This window comes from Gopherus evgoodei, chromosome 22 (assembly GCF_007399415.2).
Source record: "Gopherus evgoodei ecotype Sinaloan lineage chromosome 22, rGopEvg1_v1.p, whole genome shotgun sequence".
In the NCBI taxonomy this organism is placed as follows: domain Eukaryota; kingdom Metazoa; phylum Chordata; order Testudines; family Testudinidae; genus Gopherus; species Gopherus evgoodei.
This window is the reverse complement of record NC_044343.1, coordinates 16,969,227-16,970,523: the sequence shown is the minus strand read 5'-3', so window position 1 is coordinate 16,970,523 and position 1,297 is coordinate 16,969,227. Positions and strand designations below refer to the sequence as shown.

Sequence of the window (1,297 nt, the reverse complement as noted above, 5' to 3'; positions counted from 1 at the left end):
CACTGAGGAGAAACTGAGGTGAGACAAGGCAGGGGAGGTCGTTCTTGTATTGGACCAACTTCCAGTGGGGAGAGAGAGCAGCAAAATGCAAGTTGCACTCTTTCCCCAGCAGCAGGTGGTCCACGTTGTCTCTCTGATAGCCTGGATGCCTGGGACAGGACCCGGCTACAACTACAGCGCACGCAAGAGCGAGGGCTTGGGTAGGCAGGGGGAGGGGCCCAAGCAGAGGGGCGGAGCCATGTGAACATGTATGCAGATCTGTGTGCGAGCAGAGCATTGTGGGAGCAGAGGCAGGCTGCCCAGCAGGGCCCGATTTTGGCATCAAGAGTTCGGTGTGGAGAAGGGAGGGGCCTCGGGGACAAGGCGGGGCAGCTGTCGGCAGTGGGGGCCGATGTAGGCGAGGCCAGGGGCTGGGGCATGGCGGTCCACCCCGTGTATTATAAGTATGGGGTGAATGAGGCTGGGCAGTGGCTGGGCAGTAGGAGCTCATACTTACCTGGTAGGGGAGATACCATGATCATGAAAGTGGTTTTCCTAGGGTGAAACTCATCCATTTCATTGTGGGTGTGTTGACTCCTGAGATTTCCACAAATGTAGGAAACTCAACTGCATGATTTGTGGTAGTGGGGGATTGCATTCATACTCTCTTCTGATGATTGGTTAAAAACAGAAAAATAAAATCCTTGGAGAGTACTAGTCAGTGGGCTGGGTATGCTAGGTACAGTGTGCAGCTGTGGGCTTGATTTTGACAAAAGTAGTTTTTCCTCTGTGTCTTTGTGACTGCTCTTTTCTGTAGGCCCTGTAGTTTTGACACCTTTGTCATTCCCCCAGTTATGAGGCCAACAGAGAAAAAGCAAAGCTCAGCTTTGAAACTTTACCTGTGGCTTACAAGGCTCTCTGCTTTCTTGGCTTTCCCTGGTTTTTTGCAGCTGATCTGCTCTCTAGTCTGCTTTTGAGGGGGCTTGAACTAGTGCCTTCTTTTGCTCTAAGGGGAGCTGCCTGCCTGCTCTGCTTCTTTCCCTGCTTGTAGCTTCTTGCCTGGCCCTCCTTCTTGGGCTCTTCCTCCTTTGACGGGAGGATGGCCTGTCGAAAACGCCTGTCCCACCCAGTCCCCTCGTCCAACAGGCAGCCTCGCACCCTGCCCTGGGGTCGCTTTGGCTTTTGCTGTCTGTTCCTGTCTCTTGGTGGCCACCCTGTCTGTGCTACGGAGACTAGGCTGTCACAACCCTGTGCTGGAGGAGGTCTTTCCATCATTTTAGGCCCACCGCCTCCCTGAATGCCCTTAGCTACGCTGGGG

General features: G+C 54.0%; 1 non-coding gene across 1 annotated transcript; it reads left to right on the top strand.

The window, feature by feature from the left end:
• The first annotated feature begins 488 nt into the window (after positions 1–488).
• LOC115638843 lies at positions 489–652 on the top strand. The gene has a single exon (XR_003997532.1). It is a non-coding gene; the product is annotated as a U1 spliceosomal RNA (small nuclear RNA).
• Positions 653–1,297: the final 645 nt, after the last annotated feature.